Source organism: Pelobates fuscus, chromosome 2, assembly GCF_036172605.1.
Source record: "Pelobates fuscus isolate aPelFus1 chromosome 2, aPelFus1.pri, whole genome shotgun sequence".
NCBI classification, from domain to species: domain Eukaryota; kingdom Metazoa; phylum Chordata; class Amphibia; order Anura; family Pelobatidae; genus Pelobates; species Pelobates fuscus.
The window spans coordinates 18,206,950-18,230,390 of record NC_086318.1 but is presented as its reverse complement, the minus strand read 5'-3'; the positions used below and the strand labels follow the sequence as shown (position 1 = coordinate 18,230,390).

The 23,441-nt window shown below is 44.7% G+C and overlaps 8 non-coding genes across 8 annotated transcripts; all 8 read right to left on the bottom strand.

Moving 5' to 3' along the window:
- Window positions 1-6,893: 6,893 nt before the first annotated feature.
- TRNAN-GUU (transfer RNA asparagine (anticodon GUU)) lies at window positions 6,894-6,967 on the bottom strand. Its single transcript has one exon. It is a non-coding gene; the product is annotated as a tRNA-Asn (tRNA).
- A 1,470-nt stretch (window positions 6,968-8,437) lies between these two features.
- Window positions 8,438-8,511, bottom strand: TRNAN-GUU (transfer RNA asparagine (anticodon GUU)). Its single transcript has one exon. It is a non-coding gene; the product is annotated as a tRNA-Asn (tRNA).
- Window positions 8,512-10,160: 1,649 nt separating this feature from the next.
- TRNAN-GUU (transfer RNA asparagine (anticodon GUU)) lies at window positions 10,161-10,234 on the bottom strand. Its single transcript has one exon. It is a non-coding gene; the product is annotated as a tRNA-Asn (tRNA).
- Window positions 10,235-11,704: 1,470 nt separating this feature from the next.
- On the bottom strand, window positions 11,705-11,778 carry TRNAN-GUU (transfer RNA asparagine (anticodon GUU)). Its single transcript has one exon. It is a non-coding gene; the product is annotated as a tRNA-Asn (tRNA).
- Window positions 11,779-14,971: 3,193 nt separating this feature from the next.
- On the bottom strand, window positions 14,972-15,045 carry TRNAN-GUU (transfer RNA asparagine (anticodon GUU)). Its single transcript has one exon. It is a non-coding gene; the product is annotated as a tRNA-Asn (tRNA).
- A 4,730-nt stretch (window positions 15,046-19,775) lies between these two features.
- Window positions 19,776-19,849, bottom strand: TRNAN-GUU (transfer RNA asparagine (anticodon GUU)). Its single transcript has one exon. It is a non-coding gene; the product is annotated as a tRNA-Asn (tRNA).
- Window positions 19,850-21,319: 1,470 nt separating this feature from the next.
- Window positions 21,320-21,393, bottom strand: TRNAN-GUU (transfer RNA asparagine (anticodon GUU)). Its single transcript has one exon. It is a non-coding gene; the product is annotated as a tRNA-Asn (tRNA).
- A 1,470-nt stretch (window positions 21,394-22,863) lies between these two features.
- Window positions 22,864-22,937, bottom strand: TRNAN-GUU (transfer RNA asparagine (anticodon GUU)). The gene has a single exon. It is a non-coding gene; the product is annotated as a tRNA-Asn (tRNA).
- Window positions 22,938-23,441: the final 504 nt, after the last annotated feature.

Here is a 23,441-nt window from a genome sequence, read left to right as displayed (position 1 = left end):
CCCCACGTCTCCTCCCCTCAGATAACCACATAATACAATTAGAACATACAATATTTTGCCCCAGTTCTGGATGTACCCCAAAAACAGGGGGTACACCTTTAAATCCGGCACCGCTTGAGAGATCTTCGTTCGGGGAACACTCTGTCCAAAAATCAGCCCGATTGGGTGAACGGTTCGGGAGTTACAGAGTTTCAAAGTTTTGACCGACCGCACAGACCAACTAGCCGAAAATAGTTCCATGAGTTTTGGCCTTGCGGTCGGTCTCTGTTCGCACGGTAAAACGGTATGAAAATCTTGTCATCCATCCGAATCGCGGGGTTCGCTGAAATCCCCATAGGTGACTGAGTGTAACTACCGAATGGTGGGGTGTTCGGTAGTTTCTGTGCGAACTTGTGGAGGTCTGGAGGACTCAGCGGTGTTCGCCTGTTTGCGTATCCGTTTTTAGTTCCATGCGGTTACAGGCAAACACCGCTGTTCGCACACAAGATGGCCGCGACCACGTGTAAAGTCCTGAAATGGCGGCCACCTATATTTCACATACGGACTTCACACGAAATCAGGCGAACAGAGGCATGAACCGAACAAAAGAAAAGACTAAGTTGGAAGGATCTGTTACACTGCTCCCCTTTTGTGGAACACTCCGGCAGACCCGGATTGATCCTTTTCGGGTCAACTTGGGGCTGTCCGGTTCCTTGTTAGGGTAATAGTTCTGTTTGTCTGGACAGACCATCGGCATTCCCGTTAAACCTGCCCGGGCGGTATTGAATGGAAAAGTTGTAGGGTTGCAGTGCTAGGCTCCATCTCAACAAGCGTCCATTATCTCCAGCTACTCTGTTTAACCACACCAGGGGGTTATGGTCGGTGATTAATGTAAATTCCTGTCCGTACAAATATGGGGTGAGTTTCTTTAATGCCCAGACCAGGGCTAAGCATTCCTTTTCCACTGCCGCGTAGCTCACTTCTCTAGGTAACAGTTTCCTACTGAGATACGCGACAGGGTGCTCGCCTCCATCTTCTCCGACCTGGCTTAGAACTGCCCCCAGTCCATACATGGATGCATCTGTATGAACGACAAATCTTTTGTTAGGGACGGGGGCAGACAGGACAGGTGCATGAATCAGAGCATTCTTTAGGGCCTGAAAGGCTGTTTCACAGGCGGGAGACCACAGGACTATCCTAGGCAAGTTCTTTTTGGTTAGGTCTGTTAATGGTTTTGCGATGGTACTATAGTCAGGGACAAACCTCCTATAATATCCTGCGGTTCCCAAAAATGCTAATACTTGAGTTTTGGTGTGGGGTGTGGGCCAGTTAGCTACAGCTTCAATTTTAGCGGGTTCTGGGCGCTGCTTCCCACATCCCACTCGATGTCCCAGGTACTGGACTTCTGCCATGCCGAAGTTACACTTTTCTGGTTTCAGAGTCAACCCTGCGGCCCGAATCTGATCCAGTACGGCCTCTACATGCCTTAAGTGCTCTCCCCAGGTTTCGCTATAAATCGCAATGTCATCCAGGTACGCGCAGGCGAAATCCTGGAAGCCATCAAGGAGGCGGTCCACTAAGCGCTGAAATGTAGCCGGGGCGTTTTTCATCCCAAATGGCATGACCTTAAATTGGTACAAGCCAAATGGGGTGACAAAGGCCGACTTAGGGATAGCCTCCTTGGCCAGGGGAATCTGCCAATACCCTTTACACAAATCGATGGTGGTCAGATAACGTCCCCTGGCAATACGATCTAATAGCTCGTCTACTCGGGGCATGGGATATGCGTCTGTCAGGGTTTTGTCATTGAGACGTCGATAATCGACACAGAACCGGGTAGTCCCATCCTTTTTGGGGACTAGGACCACCGGTGAGGCCCACGGGCTGTCAGATGGCTCTATCACTCCTAGTCTTAGCATCTCCTGGATTTCCTTCCTCATCTCATCTTTTACTGCCTCAGGGATCCTATAGGGAGTTTGCCGGAGAGGGGGTTGACCTGGGGTCTCTACATAGTGAGTTGCTAAGGGGGTGTATCCGGGCTCTTGGGAAAATGTCAACCTCTTTTCAGTCAGCAGTTGTCGGATCTGTCCCTTTTCAGCGGGGGTTAGTCGCTCCCCTAGCTGTATGGTATTGAGCAGGGTCTTAGGTTCCGAGTTAGCTAAAAGGTCGGGTATGGGTAAGCTGTCAGGGTCTTCAGTGGCTGGTATACATATGGCTGCTATATCCTCGGGCCTTTCTTGATATTCTTTTAATAAATTTACGTGAAAGGACTTCTGGATCCTTTCATCTTTGCTGCTGGCAATTACATAGGTGGTGTCACATACCTGTGCTACCACTTTGTAAGGGCCCTGCCAGGAGGTCTGGAGCTTATTCCCTTTGACAGGTCTAAGCACCAGCACCTTCTGGCCTACTTGGAACGTTCGCTGGCGGGCGCCCTGATCGTACCAACGTTTCTGCCGGCCCTGGGCCGCATGGAGATGGTCCCGTGCCATCCGGGCTAACTGTTCCATGCGGTCCCGCATTTCTAGTACATATGGTACGATGGGGACACCCTCATGTTCTGTCTCTCCCTCCCAGTGCTCTCGGATGAGGTCGAGAGGGCCTCGTACTCTCCGGCCATAGAGCAGTTCAAAGGGAGAGAACCCTGTGGATTCCTGTGGCACCTCCCGATAAGCGAACAGGAGGTGCGGCAAGAATCGTTCCCAATCTTTGTATTCCACTGTAAAGGTCCGTAGCAATTGCTTTAGGGTACCGTTAAAACGTTCACAGAGACCGTTAGTCTGAGGGTGGTACGGGGAACTAAGTAGGGGTTTAATACTACAAACCTTCCATAGCTGCTGGGTTAGGTCTGCGGTAAACTGGGTCCCTCTATCGGACAAGATTTCCTGAGGAAATCCCACTCGGGTGAATATCCCGACTAGAGCACTGGCGACAGTGTCAGCCTGGATATTCGTCAGAGCGACAGCTTCCGGGTAGCGAGTAGCATAGTCCACTACGGTAAGGATGTATTTCTTACCAGAGGGACTGGGGTTAGGTAGGGGTCCCACTAGGTCGACTGCCACCCTGCTAAATGGTTCCTCGATCACAGGCATAGGTAACAGTCGAGCTTTAGGGTGATCTCCTCTCTTCCCTACCCGTTGGCATACGTCACAAGTGCTGCAGTAACGTCGTACATCCTTTGAGATCCCCGGCCAAAAGAAGGTCTGGGTGATCCGGAAGGTGGTACGGTTACCCCCTAGATGCCCTGCCAACGGAATGTCGTGGCCGATTCGGAGAAGCTCCAACCGGTACTTTCTGGGTACCACTAGTTGTCGCTTCTGTGAAGGGGGACAGCCTCTCTTTTTCCCTTCCGTCAGTCTGTACAACCTGTCCCCATCCCATAGGAAACGTTCCTGTTTGCCCTCCCTACTGTCTGCTAATTCTCGATACTTTTGGAGGGTGGGGTCCTCTCTAGTTTCCCTCCCAAACTCCTCTGGGGTGTCCCAAGCTATGGGCCTGCTTGTTGTAGTGGGGTTACATGTGGGTGCTTGGCTTACCTGGGTCTCCCGGCCTGTATTAGGGTCATCTGTGACACGGGCCTGTGAGCGGGTGGTTACGGGGCAAGCGGCAGCAGGTGTGGGCAAATATGCTGAGGTCAAGGGGCCAATGTCATTTCCCAAGACGACCTCGGCAGGCAAGTTGTCCATGATGCCAACTGTAGTTTTCCCCGATCCGACTCCCCAGTCTAAATGTACTCGGGCAGTGGGCAAGCGAAAAACAGCGCCCCCTGCGACCCGAACAGCAACAGTGCGGGTAGACACATTCTCTGGCTTTACTAGGTGTTTTTGGATCAACGTGATGGTAGCCCCGGTGTCTCTTAGGCCTTGTGCTGTTTGTCCATTCACCCGAACTTCCTGCCGATGATGCTGTCGGTTATCTGGCGAAGCAGCTTGTATGGGATCTGCTTCATACAAAATCCCCAGGCATTCCTCAGGGCCCATTTCAGCTTCCACACAGTGAGCTGCAGAGGGTCGTGATGCAGGGGCCTCTGCGTTGGGAGTTGTGCGTCTCCAATTGTTACTAGTGGATCTTAGGGGACAATATCGAGCAATATGTCCGAGGTTGCCGCAGTGATGGCACGTCACTTTCGACAAATCTCGGGGGTAGTTGGTAGGTCCCTGAGGACGGGGTGGTCCTGGTGGGACTGGAGCTCGAAACTCTGGGCGTGAGACAGTGGCTGGGGTACGTGGCTCTATCTTATGAGCTGGTCGTGGAGTACCCTGGCTTACTCTCCTTGTCTCGGCGTATTCATCGGCCAGCCGAGCCGCCTCATTTAAATTAGCGGGGCGCCGGTCTCGTACCCAGTCTTGTAGGTCCGCAGCCAAATTTTGAAAGAAATGTTCCATTAAGAATAATTGTAATATCTCCTCTCCGGTGTTGGCCTTACATCCTTGGACCCAATGTGATGCCACTCTTTGTAGTCGGTTGGCCCATTCCATGTGGGAGTCCACAGCTTTCTTTTTGGACTCCCGGAAGCGGCGACGGTAGGCTTCTGGGGTTACCGCATACCTGGTGAGCAGTGCCTCTTTTACTGTTTGGTACTGCGTGATCTCCTCTGTAGTGAGCGCTCGAAAAGCCTCACTAGCTTTTCCTGATAGTTTTCCCGCCAGGATAGTGACCCATTGCCCTGGCGGTATTTGATGTAGCGAGCACTGTCTTTCAAAGTCCGCCAAATACCCATCAATTTCCTCTTCATTTTCTGCAAAGGTTTTAAATGCATTGAAGGGAATTTTCGTTACTGTAGTAGTGGGTAGCGGGGTAGGAACTGTCTGTGTAGTGAGCTGTCTGGCTCTTACCAGTTCCATTTCTTGATCCCTCTTGGTTTGGATCTCTTCCCTTGTATCCCGGAGTAGTTGGGTTATTAGCTCTGTAGACGTGACTGGATACAACGCTAATCTCCGCTGCACAATTGCCGTAATCACATCGTCCTCACTGATGGGTGCCCTGGGTTCCGTTACCTCCATGGACCTATCCATCTCGTCCAGCTCCAGCAGGTCAGCTATCAGCTCCCTCCGTGGTCTGTTGCTGGCACTCCTACCACGATTCTCCAATAAATCCTTTAGTGTGGGTCTTTTCAGCTTGGCATACTGAGACTCCATTCAGCACTTGCTCCTTGGATAAAAGGACCATCCCACCGCTTGCCACCAATGTAACGGCTACCCAGATAGAGAGAGGGTTTCTGCCGTTGGAGACGTCCTTTTTCCCTGCAAGCTGCTGTGGAGAAGTAGGCTGATATAATCCCATCCACGATATCCAGAGCGAAAATCAGGTTCAGCTGCAACAGGAACAGAATAACCTTCCCAAACAATCCCCTTTCAAGAACGAGACGAGGCTACGTTATGAAGGGTCAAGATGAACTGAGGACTGGGACACCCAGCCTGCTTTTTATTAGAAAAGGGTACACACAGGACACTCCCAGGGGGAGGATGAAAACAACCAATTATGCACAGGGTAACACCCCCACGTCTCCTCCCCTCAGATAACCACATAATACAATTAGAACATACAATATTTTGCCCCAGTTCTGGATGTACCCCAAAAACAGGGGGTACACCTTTAAATCCGGCACCGCTTGAGAGATCTTCGTTCGGGGAACACTCTGTCCAAAAATCAGCCCGATTGGGTGAACGGTTCGGGAGTTACAGAGTTTCAAAGTTTTGACCGACCGCACAGACCAACTAGCCGAAAATAGTTCCATGAGTTTTGGCCTTGCGGTCGGTCTCTGTTCGCACGGTAAAACGGTATGAAAATCTTGTCATCCATCCGAATCGCGGGGTTCGCTGAAATCCCCATAGGTGACTGAGTGTAACTACCGAATGGTGGGGTGTTCGGTAGTTTCTGTGCGAACTTGTGGAGGTCTGGAGGACTCAGCGGTGTTCGCCTGTTTGCGTATCCGTTTTTAGTTCCATGCGGTTACAGGCAAACACCGCTGTTCGCACACAAGATGGCCGCGACCACGTGTAAAGTCCTGAAATGGCGGCCACCTATATTTCACATACGGACTTCACACGAAATCAGGCGAACAGAGGCATGAACCGAACAAAAGAAAAGACTAAGTTGGAAGGATCTGTTACAGCATGCTTTGCCCATTCCATGTTAAAAATGAATCATCCCAGAGTGGAGTTGATCACCAAACTTTCCGTGCCCATCAAACGTTGCTAAGCTTGATGCAGTGAGGCATTAAAGTCGATTGCTTGTATTTGGACTGTTAACTCCGAGTGAAATGGCACTTTCTGATCATCTGGCACGTCCGTGCGTGTCTTCAAGTTTCAAAACACTTTCCTTAAAAAATTGTCTTCCAACGCTTTTAACATGCTTGTATGATATTTCTCTATTCCATTTGCAGCCAGCCGTCTTCAATGTTTTTGCTGTTGTTTTTGATGTTTTTGTGGGAAAGATGAGGATTTTCATTTTTTTTTGCTTATTGGTTAGCAAATGCTTTGCCCCTCCTGCATTGAAAAAGGAATGGTCCCGGAGTGGGGTTTCAACAGCACGCTTCGGGCGCTCATCACATGCTGATATGAGAAATGCAATGTGTTTGAAATTGCAGACACTTTCCCAATGAATGACGATGGATAGGAGCAGTCCCCTGTTCAGGTTCCCTTTGATCGAGCCCAATTTTCTGGCCAATCGGTTGACAACGGAATGAAGAATGAACTTCCTGTTCACTTCTGATGATGTTTTACGTGCTTTTGATGAAGTTTCAATTGGAAAGCACCGTCATAGATATGACGTCACCCTTCCTTTTAAACATGGTTTTGTGAAGGGTCTCCACCTATGTTAATCAATTTGCAGTCACCGTATTTGCGTTTGAAAGGTAACTATTTTGTGCTCCTTTTTTGCTTCTCGGTTAAAAAAACTCAAGTGTCTCAAAACGTCCCTGGGTGGGCTTGAACCACCAGCCTTTCGGTTAACAGCCGAACGCGCTAACCAATTGCGCCACAGAGACTAAGCACGTGATGCGAGAGAGCTACGTGGACTAACAAGATTTTGCTCTCACAATGTCTAAATGCTTTTTCAGAGGTTACGGCATCCTCTGCTTTCAAATGCAGCTATGGTTCTTTATCTGCATGCAAATGTAGGTGGAGCCAGCTTCTCCCTTTCAAAATGCACAGAGAAAGGTGTGACAGCAGCAGAGTGGCGCAGCGGAAGCGTGCTGGGCCCATAACCCAGAGGTCGATGGATCGAAACCATCCTCTGCTAAGCAATTTGTTTTTGTTCAAATTTGTAATTCCGTTGGCAATCAAATCCCCAAACCTTAAGAGAAATTCACTTTTCCATGGGTTTTCACTGCTTTCGTTATGTGACCATCCACATCTGAGGTTTTATTGGTTTTAAGTCAATCGATGATAGCTTGCCTGTTAATTTCAAGAAAAATTGCACTTTCTGACCACTCTGTCAACATGTCTGTGTGACGTAACAGATTTCCAAACATTTCTATAGAGATCTCCTTTACGTCCTCACTTAACATGTTTAATGAATGTCTTTGGGGTTGTTATTTGTTTTCTTCTATACAATCTGTAGCCTCCGTTTGAATGTAATGTGTTGTTGCAGAAACATTAAAGCTAATTTTACTCTTTGCTGCTGTTTTTCTTTCCTTTTTTTTCTGTTTGGTTAGCGCATGCTTTGCCCATTCCATGTTAAAAATGAATCATCCCAGAGTGGAGTTGATCACCAAACTTTCCGTGCCCATCAAACGTTGCTAAGCTTGATGCAGTGAGGCATTAAAGTCGATTGCTTGTATTTGGACTGTTAACTCCGAGTGAAATGGCACTTTCTGATCATCTGGCACGTCCGTGCGTGTCTTCAAGTTTCAAAACACTTTCCTTAAAAAATTGTCTTCCAACGCTTTTAACATGCTTGTATGATATTTCTCTATTCCGTTTGCAGCCAGCCGTCTTCAATGTTTTTGCTGTTGTTTTTGCTGTTTTTGTGGGAAAGATGAGGATTTTCATTTTTTTTTGCTTATTGGTTAGCAAATGCTTTGCCCCTCCTGCATTGAAAAAGGAATGGTCCCGGAGTGGGGTTTCAACAGCACGCTTCGGGCGCTCATCACATGCTGATATGAGAAATGCAATGTGTTTGAAATTGCAGACACTTTCCCAATGAATGACGATGGATAGGAGCAGTCCCCTGTTCAGGTTCCCTTTGATCGAGCCCAATTTTCTGGCCAATCGGTTGACAACGGAATGAAGAATGAACTTCCTGTTCACTTCTGATGATGTTTTACGTGCTTTTGATGAAGTTTCAATTGGAAAGCACCGTCATAGATATGACGTCACCCTTCCTTTTAAACATGGTTTTGTGAAGGGTCTCCACCTATGTTAATCAATTTGCAGTCACCGTATTTGCGTTTGAAAGGTAACTATTTTGTGCTCCTTTTTTGCTTCTCGGTTAAAAAAACTCAAGTGTCTCAAAACGTCCCTGGGTGGGCTTGAACCACCAGCCTTTCGGTTAACAGCCGAACGCGCTAACCAATTGCGCCACAGAGACTAAGCACGTGAGGCGAGAGAGCTACGTGGACTAACAAGATTTTGCTCTCACAATGTCTAAATGCTTTTTCAGAGGTTACGGCATCCTCTGCTTTCAAATGCAGCTATGGTTCTTTATCTGCATGCAAATGTAGGTGGAGCCAGCTTCTCCCTTTCAAAATGCACAGAGAAAGGTGTGACAGCAGCAGAGTGGCGCAGCGGAAGCGTGCTGGGCCCATAACCCAGAGGTCGATGGATCGAAACCATCCTCTGCTAAGCAATTTGTTTTTGTTCAAATTTGTAATTCCGTTGGCAATCAAATCCCCAAACCTTAAGAGAAATTCACTTTTCCATGGGTTTTCACTGCTTTCGTTATGTTACCATCCACATCTGAGGTTTTATTGGTTTTAAGTCAATCGATGATAGCTTGCCTGTTAATTTCAAGAAAAATTGCACTTTCTGACCACTCTGTCAACATGTCTGTGTGACGTAACAGATTTCCAAACATTTCTATAGAGATCTCCTTAACGTCCTCACTTAACATGCTTTCGTTATGTTACCATCCACATCTGAGGTTTTATTGGTTTTAAGTCAATCGATGATAGCTTGCCTGTTAATTTCAAGAAAAATTGCACTTTCTGACCACTCTGTCAACATGTCTGTGTGACGTAACAGATTTCCAAACATTTCTATAGAGATCTCCTTAACGTCCTCACTTAACATGTTTAATGAATGTCTTTGGGGTTGTTATTTGTTTTCTTCTATACAATCTGTAGCCTCCGTTTGAATGTAATGTGTTGTTGCAGAAACATTAAAGCTAATTTTACTCTTTGCTGCTGTTTTTCTTTCCTTTTTTTTCTGTTTGGTTAGCGCATGCTTTGCCCATTCCATGTTAAAAATGAATCATCCCAGAGTGGAGTTGATCACCAAACTTTCCGTGCCCATCAAACGTTGCTAAGCTTGATGCAGTGAGGCATTAAAGTCGATTGCTTGTATTTGGACTGTTAACTCCGAGTGAAATGGCACTTTCTGATCATCTGGCACGTCCGTGCGTGTCTTCAAGTTTCAAAACACTTTCCTTAAAAAATTGTCTTCCAACGCTTTTAACATGCTTGTATGATATTTCTCTATTCCGTTTGCAGCCAGCCGTCTTCAATGTTTTTGCTGTTGTTTTTGATGTTTTTGTGGGAAAGATGAGGATTTTCATATTTTTTTGCTTATTGGTTAGCAAATGCTTTGCCCCTCCTGCATTGAAAAAGGAATGGTCCCGGAGTGGGGTTTCAACAGCACGCTTCGGGCGCTCATCACATGCTGATATGAGAAATGCAATGTGTTTGAAATTGCAGACACTTTCCCAATGAATGACGATGGATAGGAGCAGTCCCCTGTTCAGGTTCCCTTTGATCGAGCCCAATTTTCTGGCCAATCGGTTGACAACGGAATGAAGAATGAACTTCCTGTTCACTTCTGATGATGTTTTACGTGCTTTTGATGAAGTTTCAATTGGAAAGCACCGTCATAGATATGACGTCACCCTTCCTTTTAAACATGGTTTTGTGAAGGGTCTCCACCTATGTTAACCAATTTGCAGTCACCGTATTTGCGTTTGAAAGGTAACTATTTTGTGCTCCTTTTTTGCTTCTCGGTTAAAAAAACTCAAGTGTCTCAAAACGTCCCTGGGTGGGCTTGAACCACCAGCCTTTCGGTTAACAGCCGAACGCGCTAACCAATTGCGCCACAGAGACTAAGCACGTGATGCGAGAGAGCTACGTGGACTAACAAGATTTTGCTCTCACAATGTCTAAATGCTTTTTCAGAGGTTACGGCATCCTCTGCTTTCAAATGCAGCTATGGTTCTTTATCTGCATGCAAATGTAGGTGGAGCCAGCTTCTCCCTTTCAAAATGCACAGAGAAAGGTGTGACAGCAGCAGAGTGGCGCAGCGGAAGCGTGCTGGGCCCATAACCCAGAGGTCGATGGATCGAAACCATCCTCTGCTAAGCAATTTGTTTTTGTTCAAATTTGTAATTCCGTTGGCAATCAAATCCCCAAACCTTAAGAGAAATTCACTTTTCCATGGGTTTTCACTGCTTTCGTTATGTGACCATCCACATCTGAGGTTTTATTGGTTTTAAGTCAATCGATGATAGCTTGCCTGTTAATTTCAAGAAAAATTGCACTTTCTGACCACTCTGTCAACATGTCTGTGTGACGTAACAGATTTCCAAACATTTCTATAGAGATCTCCTTTACGTCCTCACTTAACATGTTTAATGAATGTCTTTGGGGTTGTTATTTGTTTTCTTCTATACAATCTGTAGCCTCCGTTTGAATGTAATGTGTTGTTGCAGAAACATTAAAGCTAATTTTACTCTTTGCTGCTGTTTTTCTTTCCTTTTTTTTCTGTTTGGTTAGCGCATGCTTTGCCCATTCCATGTTAAAAATGAATCATCCCAGAGTGGAGTTGATCACCAAACTTTCCGTGCCCATCAAACGTTGCTAAGCTTGATGCAGTGAGGCATTAAAGTCGATTGCTTGTATTTGGACTGTTAACTCCGAGTGAAATGGCACTTTCTGATCATCTGGCACGTCCGTGCGTGTCTTCAAGTTTCAAAACACTTTCCTTAAAAAATTGTCTTCCAACGCTTTTAACATGCTTGTATGATATTTCTCTATTCCGTTTGCAGCCAGCCGTCTTCAATGTTTTTGCTGTTGTTTTTGATGTTTTTGTGGGAAAGATGAGGATTTTCATTTTTTTTTGCTTATTGGTTAGCAAATGCTTTGCCCCTCCTGCATTGAAAAAGGAATGGTCCCGGAGTGGGGTTTCAACAGCACGCTTCGGGCGCTCATCACATGCTGATATGAGAAATGCAATGTGTTTGAAATTGCAGACACTTTCCCAATGAATGACGATGGATAGGAGCAGTCCCCTGTTCAGGTTCCCTTTGATCGAGCCCAATTTTCTGGCCAATCGGTTGACAACGGAATGAAGAATGAACTTCCTGTTCACTTCTGATGATGTTTTACGTGCTTTTGATGAAGTTTCAATTGGAAAGCACCGTCATAGATATGACGTCACCCTTCCTTTTAAACATGGTTTTGTGAAGGGTCTCCACCTATGTTAATCAATTTGCAGTCACCGTATTTGCGTTTGAAAGGTAACTATTTTGTGCTCCTTTTTTGCTTCTCGGTTAAAAAAACTCAAGTGTCTCAAAACGTCCCTGGGTGGGCTTGAACCACCAGCCTTTCGGTTAACAGCCGAACGCGCTAACCAATTGCGCCACAGAGACTAAGCACGTGAGGCGAGAGAGCTACGTGGACTAACAAGATTTTGCTCTCACAATGTCTAAATGCTTTTTCAGAGGTTACGGCATCCTCTGCTTTCAAATGCAGCTATGGTTCTTTATCTGCATGCAAATGTAGGTGGAGCCAGCTTCTCCCTTTCAAAATGCACAGAGAAAGGTGTGACAGCAGCAGAGTGGCGCAGCGGAAGCGTGCTGGGCCCATAACCCAGAGGTCGATGGATCGAAACCATCCTCTGCTAAGCAATTTGTTTTTGTTCAAATTTGTAATTCCGTTGGCAATCAAATCCCCAAACCTTAAGAGAAATTCACTTTTCCATGGGTTTTCACTGCTTTCGTTATGTTACCATCCACATCTGAGGTTTTATTGGTTTTAAGTCAATCGATGATAGCTTGCCTGTTAATTTCAAGAAAAATTGCACTTTCTGACCACTCTGTCAACATGTCTGTGTGACGTAACAGATTTCCAAACATTTCTATAGAGATCTCCTTAACGTCCTCACTTAACATGCTTTCGTTATGTTACCATCCACATCTGAGGTTTTATTGGTTTTAAGTCAATCGATGATAGCTTGCCTGTTAATTTCAAGAAAAATTGCACTTTCTGACCACTCTGTCAACATGTCTGTGTGACGTAACAGATTTCCAAACATTTCTATAGAGATCTCCTTAACGTCCTCACTTAACATGTTTAATGAATGTCTTTGGGGTTGTTATTTGTTTTCTTCTATACAATCTGTAGCCTCCGTTTGAATGTAATGTGTTGTTGCAGAAACATTAAAGCTAATTTTACTCTTTGCTGCTGTTTTTCTTTCCTTTTTTTTCTGTTTGGTTAGCGCATGCTTTGCCCATTCCATGTTAAAAATGAATCATCCCAGAGTGGAGTTGATCACCAAACTTTCCGTGCCCATCAAACGTTGCTAAGCTTGATGCAGTGAGGCATTAAAGTCGATTGCTTGTATTTGGACTGTTAACTCCGAGTGAAATGGCACTTTCTGATCATCTGGCACGTCCGTGCGTGTCTTCAAGTTTCAAAACACTTTCCTTAAAAAATTGTCTTCCAACGCTTTTAACATGCTTGTATGATATTTCTCTATTCCGTTTGCAGCCAGCCGTCTTCAATGTTTTTGCTGTTGTTTTTGATGTTTTTGTGGGAAAGATGAGGATTTTCATATTTTTTTGCTTATTGGTTAGCAAATGCTTTGCCCCTCCTGCATTGAAAAAGGAATGGTCCCGGAGTGGGGTTTCAACAGCACGCTTCGGGCGCTCATCACATGCTGATATGAGAAATGCAATGTGTTTGAAATTGCAGACACTTTCCCAATGAATGACGATGGATAGGAGCAGTCCCCTGTTCAGGTTCCCTTTGATCGAGCCCAATTTTCTGGCCAATCGGTTGACAACGGAATGAAGAATGAACTTCCTGTTCACTTCTGATGATGTTTTACGTGCTTTTGATGAAGTTTCAATTGGAAAGCACCGTCATAGATATGACGTCACCCTTCCTTTTAAACATGGTTTTGTGAAGGGTCTCCACCTATGTTAATCAATTTGCAGTCACCGTATTTGCGTTTGAAAGGTAACTATTTTGTGCTCCTTTTTTGCTTCTCGGTTAAAAAAACTCAAGTGTCTCAAAACGTCCCTGGGTGGGCTTGAACCACCAACCTTTCGGTTAACAGCCGAACACGCTAACCAATTGCGCCACAGAGACTAAGCACGTGAGGCGAGAGAGCTACGTGGTCTAACAAGATTTTGCTCTCACAATGTCTAAATGCTTTTTCAGAGGTTACGGCATCCTCTGCTTTCAAATGCAGCTATGGTTCTTTATCTGCATGCAAATGTAGGTGGAGCCAGCTTCTCCCTTTCAAAATGCACAGAGAAAGGTGTGACAGCAGCAGAGTGGCGCAGCGGAAGCGTGCTGGGCCCATAACCCAGAGGTCGATGGATCGAAACCATCCTCTGCTAAGCAATTTGTTTTTGTTCAAATTTGTAATTCCGTTGGCAATCAAATCCCCAAACCTTAAGAGAAATTCACTTTTCCATGGGTTTTCACTGCTTTCGTTATGTTACCATCCACATCTGAGCTTTTATTGGTTTTAAGTCAATCGATGATAGCTTGCCTGTTAATTTCAAGAAAAATTGCACTTTCTGACCACTCTGTTAACATGTCTGTGTGACGTAACAGATTTCCAAACATTTCTATAGAGATCTCCTTTACGTCCTCACTTAACATGTTTAATGAATGTCTTTGGGGTTGTTATTTGTTTTCTTCTATACAATCTGTAGCCTCCGTTTGAATGTAATGTGTTGTTGCAGAAACATTAATGCTAATTTTACTCTTTGCTGCTGTTTTTCTTTCCTTTTTTTTCTGTTTGGTTAGCGCATGCTTTGCCCATTCCATGTTAAAAATGAATCATCCCAGAGTGGAGTTGATCACCAAACTTTCCGTGCCCATCAAACGTTGCTAAGCTTGATGCAGTGAGGCATTAAAGTCGATTGCTTGTATTTGGACTGTTAACTCCGAGTGAAATGGCACTTTCTGATCATCTGGCACGTCCGTGCGTGTCTTCAAGTTTCAAAACACTTTCCTTAAAAAATTGTCTTCCAACGCTTTTAACATGCTTGTATGATATTTCTCTATTCCGTTTGCAGCCAGCCGTCTTCAATGTTTTTGCTGTTGTTTTTGATGTTTTTGTGGGAAAGATGAGGATTTTCATATTTTTTTGCTTATTGGTTAGCAAATGCTTTGCCCCTCCTGCATTGAAAAAGGAATGGTCCCGGAGTGGGGTTTCAACAGCACGCTTCGGGCGCTCATCACATGCTGATATGAGAAATGCAATGTGTTTGAAATTGCAGACACTTTCCCAATGAATGACGATGGATAGGAGCAGTCCCCTGTTCAGGTTCCCTTTGATCGTGCCCAATTTTCTGGCCAATCGGTTGACAACGGAATGAAGAATGAACTTCCTGTTCACTTCTGATGATGTTTTACGTGCTTTTGATGAAGTTTCAATTGGAAAGCACCGTCATAGATATGACGTCACCCTTCCTTTTAAACATGGTTTTGTGAAGGGTCTCCACCTATGTTAATCAATTTGCAGTCACCGTATTTGCGTTTGAAAGGTAACTATTTTGTGCTCCTTTTTTGCTTCTCGGTTAAAAAAACTCAAGTGTCTCAAAACGTCCCTGGGTGGGCTTGAACCACCATCCTTTCGGTTAACAGCCGAACGCGCTAACCAATTGCGCCACAGAGACTAAGCACGTGATGCGAGAGAGCTACGTGGACTAACAAGATTTTGCTCTCACAATGTCTAAATGCTTTTTCAGAGGTTACGGCATCCTCTGCTTTCAAATGCAGCTATGGTTCTTTATCTGCATGCAAATGTAGGTGGAGCCAGCTTCTCCCTTTCAAAATGCGCAGAGAAAGGTGTGACAGCAGCAGAGTGGCGCAGCGGAAGCGTGCTGGGCCCATAACCCAGAGGTCGATGGATCGAAACCATCCTCTGCTAAGCAATTTGTTTTTGTTCAAATTTGTAATTCCGTTGGCAATCAAATCCCCAAACCTTAAGAGAAATTCACTTTTCCATGGGTTTTCACTGCTTTCGTTATGTTACCATCCACATCTGAGGTTTTATTGGTTTTAAGTCAATCGATGATAGCTTGCCTGTTAATTTCAAGAAAAATTGCACTTTCTGACCACTCTGTCAACATGTCTGTGTGACGTAACAGATTTCCAAACATTTCTATAGAGATCTCCTTTACGTCCTCACTTAACATGTTTAATGAATGTCTTTGGGGTTGTTATTTGTTTTCTTCTATACAATCTGTAGCCTCCGTTTGAATGTAATGTGTTGTTGCAGAAACATTAAAGCTAATTTTACTCTTTGCTGCTGTTTTTCTTTCCTTTTTTTTCTGTTTGGTTAGCGCATGCTTTGCCCATTCCATGTTAAAAATGAATCATCCCAGAGTGGAGTTGATCACCAAACTTTCCGTGCCCATCAAACGTTGCTAAGCTTGATGCAGTGAGGCATTAAAGTCGATTGCTTGTATTTGGACTGTTAACTCCGAGTGAAATGGCACTTTCTGATCATCTGGCACGTCCGTGCGTGTCTTCAAGTTTCAAAACACTTTCCTTAAAAAATTGTCTTCCAACGCTTTTTTTTTTTAAATTTGTATTTTATTGGTGTTTTCACAGTGGAAAATGCAAAATACATCTGTAACATAGTATAAGAAATGATAACGTTCACATAATATATAAGTTATATAGATCACATATTAATTCTGGAACAATAAACCATGAGTGGGCGATATGTGGAATTTTGGCAGTCCAAAGGTGCCCTTGTAGTTTAGTCGTACTGAGCTTTGTATATGGAAATAGGGGTATCTTTCAATCGTTGTTTATGTGGTCTCACTATTACCCACTGGCTAATGTGACTCTGTCGTAGGCCCATAAGGGGGCTAAGCCACCGTTTACCTGTCTCCTATTGTGTGCACAATTGGGGATGTTGTGCAGCTATTATGTGTCATGCTCTCTAGCGGGGTGCTGTGTTGGCTGCCGCTGATGGTTGCTATCCACCGTTTACTAGGCGCCAGAGGGTGTATCGAAGGACAATGCTGGGCCACTATTGTGTGTCTCGTCGTTGGCTGCTGGAAATTATTAAGGGCCGCTATGTGTGTGTTCTCTCTACAGGTGGCGAGGTTTGACTAGGAGTCTAGTCTGTGGGTTTAAAGGGCGAACTCTGGTGGGACCCTGTGCGTCTGTTCCCGGCTTTTGGATTGTCTCTGGTATATTCTTGCTCGGAGTCAACTTCTGGAGGAAATCTTCTTTATTCTCTGGAGAGGAGAGGGTGAGTACATCGTTGCCGTGCGTTACCAGGAGGGAGCCATCTATCCCCCACCGATATCTGATCCGCGCCTCTCTTAGCTGCCGGGCCACTGGTGTTAGCTGTCTCTTGACTGCGAGGACGGCAAATGGGAGGTCTCCGTATATGGCAATATCACATCCTTCGAAGCGCATGGTGCCCATCTCCCTCGATTTGGCCATGATCCCTGACCGGGTTGTGATGTCTTTTGTCGTGGCTATTACGTCTCTTGGGGCTTCAGCTGGGGCGGCCGCTGCTTTGCGGACCCGGAACGCTGACGTTAGTGTCTCTGGATTTGAGTGGCCCCCTATACCCAGTGAGGCTATGAAGCGCCTGAGGAAAGGCAGTACTGCATCCCCATCAATGTGTTCCGGAATTCCGCGGAGGCGGATGTTCTTCCGTCTGTGTCTGGACTCCATCACTAGCTGCGATTTGGTAAGTTTGCTCACTTGTTCTGTTAATGCTTGCAGCTTATCGTGGGCGTCTTGCACACTATGGTCTCTGGCAGATTCTTTTGTCTCGATCTCCGTGACTCGTTGTTTGAGGGTCCCTATTTCCGTGCGTGTGTCTAAGAGGTCAGCCTTCCACACACGTCGCATATCCAGCAGGAGATTTCTAATATCTCTCTTCGTCGCTGGGGAGGAATCCTCGTCTGACTCTGACTCATTAGAGGGGGTCCCTTCCGACTGTGAGGCCGGGGTTTCCTCTTCCTCGTGGTAAGTCTCCAAGGCCTCATCTTCGCTAGGCGGGTCGGGCGCCATTTTGGCTTGGGCCTGTGGTGTAGGCCTCTCGAAGGATAATCTGATATCCTGCATTTTTGGAGCCTCTGGACGGTAATTTTTTTTGTGCTTTCGCCCCATAAAGCCTTCTGTGTGAGGGCAGTTGTCGCTTAGCTTGTTTTGGGATTTGGAATCTGTGTTTAGATCGTCTTTTCTGATTTCTGGGACAGAGCTCTGTGTAAACACGTCTTCTCTGCTGCACAGTCGGCCACGCCCCATCTTCCAACGCTTTTAACATGCTTGTATGATATTTCTCTATTCCGTTTGCAGCCAGCCGTCTTCAATGTTTTTGCTGTTGTTTTTGATGTTTTTGTGGGAAAGATGAGGATTTTCATATTTTTTTGCTTATTGGTTAGCAAATGCTTTGCCCCTCCTGCATTGAAAAAGGAATGGTCCCGGAGTGGGGTTTCAACAGCACGCTTCGGGCGCTCATCACATGCTGATATGAGAAATGCAATGTGTTTGAAATTGCAGACACTTTCCCAATGAATGACGATGGATAGGAGCAGTCCCCTGTTCAGGTTCCCTTTGATCGAGCCCAATTTTCTGGCCAATCGGTTGACAACGGAATGAAGAATGAACTTCCTGTTCACTTCAGATGATGTTTTACGTGCTTTTGATGAAGTTTCAATTGGAAAGCACCGTCATAGATATGACGTCACCCTTCCTTTTAAACATGGTTTTGTGAAGGGTCTCCACCTATGTTAATCAATTTGCAGTCACCGTATTTGCGTTTGAAAGGTAACTATTTTGGGCTCCTTTTTTGCTTCTCGGTTAAAAAAAACTCAAGTGTCTCAAAACGTCCCTGGGTGGGCTTGAACCACCAACCTTTCGGTTAACAGCCGAACGCGCTAACCAATTGCACCACAGAGACTAAGCACGTGAGGCGAGAGAGCTACGTGGACTAACAAGATTTTGCTCTCACAATGTCTAAATGCTTTTTCAGAGGTTACGGCATCCTCTGCTTTCAAATGCAGCTATGGTTCTTTATCTGCATGCAAATGTAGGTGGAGCCAGCTTCTCCCTTTCAAAATGCACAGAGAAAGGTGTGACAGCAGCAGAGTGGCGCAGCGGAAGCGTGCTGGGCCCATAACCCAGAGGTCGATGGATCGAAACCATCCTCTGCTAAGCAATTTGTTTTTGTTCAAATTTGTAATTCCGTTGGCAATCAAATCCCCAAACCTTAAGAGAAATTCACTTTTCCATGGGTTTTCACTGCTTTCGTTATGTTACCATCCACATCTGAGGTTTTATTGGTTTTAAGTCAATCGATGATAGCTTGCCTGTTAATTTCAAGAAAAATTGCACTTTCTGACCACTCTGTCAACATGTCTGTGTGACGTAACAGATTTCCAAACATTTCTATAGAGATCTCCTTTACGTCCTCACTTAACATGTTTAATGAATGTCTTTGGGGTTGTTATTTGTTTTCTTCTATACAATCTGTAGCCTCCGTTTGAATGTAATGTGTTGTTGCAGAAACATTAAAGCTAATTTTACTCTTTGCTGCTGTTTTTCTTTCCTTTTTTTTCTGTTTGGTTAGCGCATGCTTTGCCCATTCCATGTTAAAAATGAATCATCCCAGAGTGGAGTTGATCACCAAACTTTCCGTGCCCATCAAACGTTGCTAAGCTTGATGCAGTGAGGCATTAAAGTCGATTGCTTGTATTTGGACTGTTAACTCCGAGTGAAATGGCACTTTCTGATCATCTGGCACGTCCGTGCGTGTCTTCAAGTTTCAAAACACTTTCCTTAAAAAATTGTCTTCCAACGCTTTTAACATGCTTGTATGATATTTCTCTATTCCGTTTGCAGCCAGCCGTCTTCAATGTTTTTGCTGTTGTTTTTGATGTTTTTGTGGGAAAGATGAGGATTTTCATATTTTTTTGCTTATTGGTTAGCAAATGCTTTGCCCCTCCTGCATTGAAAAAGGAATGGTCCCGGAGTGGGGTTTCAACAGCACGCTTCGGGCGCTCATCACATGCTGATATGAGAAATGCAATGTGTTTGAAATTGCAGACACTTTCCCAATGAATGACGATGGATAGGAGCAGTCCCCTGTTCAGGTTCCCTTTGATCGAGCCCAATTTTCTGGCCAATCGGTTGACAACGGAATGAAGAATGAACTTCCTGTTCACTTCTGATGATGTTTTACGTGCTTTTGATGAAGTTTCAATTGGAAAGCACCGTCATAGATATGACGTCACCCTTCCTTTTAAACATGGTTTTGTGAAGGGTCTCCACCTATGTTAATCAATTTGCAGTCACCGTATTTGCGTTTGAAAGGTAACTATTTTGGGCTCCTTTTTTGCTTCTCGGTTAAAAAAACTCAAGTGTCTCAAAACGTCCCTGGGTGGGCTTGAACCACCAGCCTTTCGGTTAACAGCCGAACGCGCTAACCAATTGCGCCACAGAGACTAAGCACGTGATGCGAGAGAGCTACGTGGACTAACAAGATTTTGCTCTCACAATGTCTAAATGCTTTTTCAGAGGTTACGGCATCCTCTGCTTTCAAATGCAGCTATGGTTCTTTATCTGCATGCAAATGTAGGTGGAGCCAGCTTCTCCCTTTCAAAATGCGCAGAGAAAGGTGTGACAGCAGCAGAGTGGCGCAGCGGAAGCGTGCTGGGCCCATAACCCAGAGGTTGATGGATCGAAACCATCCTCTGCTAAGCAATTTGTTTTTGTTCAAATTTGTAATTCCGTTGGCAATCAAATCCCCAAACCTTAAGAGAAATTCACTTTTCCATGGGTTTTCACTGCTTTCGTTATGTTACCATCCACATCTGAGGTTTTATTGGTTTTAAGTCAATCGATGATAGCTTGCCTGTTAATTTCAAGAAAAATTGCACTTTCTGACCACTCTGTCAACATGTCTGTGTGACGTAACAGATTTCCAAACATTTCTATAGAGATCTCCTTTACGTCCTCACTTAACATGTTTAATGAATGTCTTTGGGGTTGTTATTTGTTTTCTTCTATACAATCTGTAGCCTCCGTTTGAATGTAATGTGTTGTTGCAGAAACATTAAAGCTAATTTTACTCTTTGCTGCTGTTTTTCTTTCCTTTTTTTTCTGTTTGGTTAGCGCATGCTTTGCCCATTCCATGTTAAAAATGAATCATCCCAGAGTGGAGTTGATCACCAAACTTTCCGTGCCCATCAAACGTTGCTAAGCTTGATGCAGTGAGGCATTAAAGTCGATTGCTTGTATTTGGACTGTTAACTCCGAGTGAAATGGCACTTTCTGATCATCTGGCACGTCCGTGCGTGTCTTCAAGTTTCAAAACACTTTCCTTAAAAAATTGTCTTCCAACGCTTTTAACATGCTTGTATGATATTTCTCTATTCCGTTTGCAGCCAGCCGTCTTCAATGTTTTTGCTGTTGTTTTTGATGTTTTTGTGGGAAAGATGAGGATTTTCATATTTTTTTGCTTATTGGTTAGCAAATGCTTTGCCCCTCCTGCATTGAAAAAGGAATGGTCCCGGAGTGGGGTTTCAACAGCACGCTTCGGGCGCTCATCACATGCTGATATGAGAAATGCAATGTGTTTGAAATTGCAGACACTTTCCCAATGAATGACGATGGATAGGAGCAGTCCCCTGTTCAGGTTCCCTTTGATCGAGCCCAATTTTCTGGCCAATCGGTTGACAACGGAATGAAGAATGAACTTCCTGTTCACTTCTGATGATGTTTTACGTGCTTTTGATGAAGTTTCAATTGGAAAGCACCGTCATAGATATGACGTCACCCTTCCTTTTAAACATGGTTTTGTGAAGGGTCTCCACCTATGTTAATCAATTTGCAGTCACCGTATTTGCGTTTGAAAGGTAACTATTTTGTGCTCCTTTTTTGCTTCTCGGTTAAAAAAACTCAAGTGTCTCAAAACGTCCCTGGGTGGGCTTGAACCACCAACCTTTCGGTTAACAGCCGAACGCGCTAACCAATTGCGCCACAGAGACTAAGCACGTGAGGCGAGAGAGCTACGTGGACTAACAAGATTTTGCTCTCACAATGTCTAAATGCTTTTTCAGAGGTTACGGCATCCTCTGCTTTCAAATGCAGCTATGGTTCTTTATCTGCATGCAAATGTAGGTGGAGCCAGCTTCTCCCTTTCAAAATGCACAGAGAAAGGTGTGACAGCAGCAGAGTGGCGCAGCGGAAGCGTGCTGGGCCCATAACCCAGAGGTCGATGGATTGAAACCATCCTCTGCTAAGCAATTTGTTTTTGTTCAAATTTGTAATTCCGTTGGCAATCAAATCCCCAAACCTTAAGAGAAATTCACTTTTCCATGGGTTTTCACTGCTTTCGTTATGTTACCATCCACATCTGAGGTTTTATTGGTTTTAAGTCAATCGATGATAGCTTGCCTGTTAATTTCAAGAAAAATTGCACTTTCTGACCACTCTGTCAACATGTCTGTGTGACGTAACAGATTTCCAAACATTTCTATAGAGATCTCCTTTACGTCCTCACTTAACATGTTTAATGAATGTCTTTGGGGTTGTTATTTGTTTTCTTCTATACAATCTGTAGCCTCCGTTTGAATGTAATGTGTTGTTGCAGAAACATTAAAGCTAATTTTACTCTTTGCTGCTGTTTTTCTTTCCTTTTTTTTCTGTTTGGTTAGCGCATGCTTTGCCCATTCCATGTTAAAAATGAATCATCCCAGAGTGGAGTTGATCACCAAACTTTCCGTGCCCATCAAACGTTGCTAAGCTTGATGCAGTGAGGCATTAAAGTCGATTGCTTGTATTTGGACTGTTAACTCCGAGTGAAATGGCACTTTCTGATCATCTGGCACGTCCGTGCGTGTCTTCAAGTTTCAAAACACTTTCCTTAAAAAATTGTCTTCCAACGCTTTTAACATGCTTGTATGATATTTCTCTATTCCGTTTGCAGCCAGCCGTCTTCAATGTTTTTGCTGTTGTTTTTGATGTTTTTGTGGGAAAGATGAGGATTTTCATATTTTTTTGCTTATTGGTTAGCAAATGCTTTGCCCCTCCTGCATTGAAAAAGGAATGGTCCCGGAGTGGGGTTTCAACAGCACGCTTCGGGCGCTCATCACATGCTGATATGAGAAATGCAATGTGTTTGAAATTGCAGACACTTTCCCAATGAATGACGATGGATAGGAGCAGTCCCCTGTTCAGGTTCCCTTTGATCGAGCCCAATTTTCTGGCCAATCGGTTGACAACGGAATGAAGAATGAACTTCCTGTTCACTTCTGATGATGTTTTACGTGCTTTTGATGAAGTTTCAATTGGAAAGCACCGTCATAGATATGACGTCACCCTTCCTTTTAAACATGGTTTTGTGAAGGGTCTCCACCTATGTTAATCAATTTGCAGTCACCGTATTTGCGTTTGAAAGGTAACTATTTTGTGCTCCTTTTTTGCTTCTCGGTTAAAAAAACTCAAGTGTCTCAAAACGTCCCTGGGTGGGCTTGAACCACCAACCTTTCGGTTAACAGCCGAACGCGCTAACCAATTGCGCCACAGAGACTAAGCACGTGAGGCGAGAGAGCTACGTGGACTAACAAGATTTTGCTCTCACAATGTCTAAATGCTTTTTCAGAGGTTACGGCATCCTCTGCTTTCAAATGCAGCTATGGTTCTTTATCTGCATGCAAATGTAGGTGGAGCCAGCTTCTCCCTTTCAAAATGCACAGAGAAAGGTGTGACAGCAGCAGAGTGGCGCAGCGGAAGCGTGCTGGGCCCATAACCCAGAGGTCGATGGATCGAAACCATCCTCTGCTAAGCAATTTGTTTTTGTTCAAATTTGTAATTCCGTTGGCAATCAAATCCCCAAACCTTAAGAGAAATTCACTTTTCCATGGGTTTTCACTGCTTTCGTTATGTTACCATCCACATCTGAGGTTTTATTGGTTTTAAGTCAATCGATGATAGCTTGCCTGTTAATTTCAAGAAAAATTGCACTTTCTGACCACTCTGTCAACATGTCTGTGTGACGTAACAGATTTCCAAACATTTCTATAGAGATCTCCTT